The sequence below is a fragment of the Echinops telfairi genome, unplaced genomic scaffold (genome assembly GCF_000313985.2).
Source record: "Echinops telfairi isolate 266 unplaced genomic scaffold, ASM31398v2 ScPeMD7_7468;HRSCAF=8506_0, whole genome shotgun sequence".
NCBI classification, from domain to species: domain Eukaryota; kingdom Metazoa; phylum Chordata; class Mammalia; order Afrosoricida; family Tenrecidae; genus Echinops; species Echinops telfairi.
The window spans coordinates 67,079,690-67,081,361 of NW_022111369.1; positions in this window are offsets into that span (position 1 = coordinate 67,079,690).

Below are 1,672 nucleotides of genomic sequence, written 5' to 3' on the forward strand. Positions count from 1 at the left end.
TTTGCCTGTTTTCCTTGATATGCCTTTTAGGTATCTTCAATTACAGATTCTCTATTATGATAACCTTTCCACTTTAAAAATTTGAGGTAAATTGTATATATAAATAAAATGCAAAGATTTTTAAAGTGCAGTATAATAAACTTTGACAAAAACACAACCATGTAACTACTATCCCAAATGAGGCATTAACCAGTGCCATCATTCCAGAATGTTCCATCCTGCCATTTCAGTCCACTGTATCCCCAAGAGGCAATTATTGTTCTATGAATTCATTCTGGAACTTCATGTAAAGGGAATCATACAGTAGGTTCTCTTTTGGGTCTGTCTGGTCTTCCATAAAACATAATATTTTTGAGATTCATGTTTTGTGTATCTGTCTTTTGTGTATGTGTATATTATAATTTGTATAACTATTCTTCCATGGAAAAATATCTGAACTGCTCTAAAATTTTACCTACTGTAAACAAAGCTTCTATAAATAACCTCACAAAAAACCCTACATTACAATATTTATGGCAGGTAAAAATGAGAAATATTTAAAATGCCCAAAAGTAGGGGACTGGTTAAATAAGTGTTAACTAGCCAACAGGAATACAATAGGAATAATGCAATTATTCAGCTTATGTGTACGGAAACTTTTTTATGGAATTGAAAATATTTATAATAGAATGTTAAGCGGGAAAAGTAGAATGTAAAATCGATTTTGCAGCATTTTCTCTACTCTGTTAAGTTAACATGTATAAATATCGTGTGTATTCATGCATAAGAGAGGTGCTTTGAAAAGTTCACGAAAAAAATCAATAACCTTTAAATCCAATTTTCCAAGAAACTTTTGAAACAACCCCAAAAAAGAAAGAAAAAAAAAAAAAAAATTTTTTGATGTATCGTAATTTATTAATTCTGATATTTGTTGTTGGGCATCTGTTTCTTTACGAATCAGCCTTTTTGGTTTTTTGTTTTGTTTATTAAATCGTTTTATCGAGGGCTCATACAATTCTTATACAATACATACATACATACATTGATACATAAAAAAATGAATGAGAACTTCTGCAGTATTTTTATTACAGGTTGACCTTAATTTTGTTCTTTTTATTTGTTGTGTTTTTTCAGTCATTTATCATGAGCACATTGTGCTGAGAGTCAAAAGGAACTTAGAAACATTATTTAGCTATAGGGGAAAGTTGTTGTTGTTGTCAACAGGTGCCATGGAGTCCATCCTGACCCGTAGTGGCCCTGTGCACCACAGAATGAAACCTGCGCGGTCCATGAGGGGGACTGCGGGGGACGGACAAGGATTGATTGTATGGTCTTCTTATTATGTAAATCCAAGCTATCCTAAAATCTGAAAGTTTATTTTAAGTTTGGGTCAACCCCTCTAACTTTATTTCTTATGAGTAAAATCTAATTTTATTTCTTAAAAGTAAAATCCAAGTTGTATGAGCCCCCAATAAAATGATTTTTTTTAAAAAGTAAAATCCAATTTTCCTTTCTTATTAAATGATCTAAGCACACTTGGCAACGTTCGGTAACATGTCAGGAGCATACATACATCTTTAGAACTCAGGGCCATTATTCTATCAAAGCCACTTTACAGGATCACCCATGTATCTTTTGAAGCCCAAACAAAACAAAATGCACAGCCATTGAGTAGATTCCAACTCATATAGCC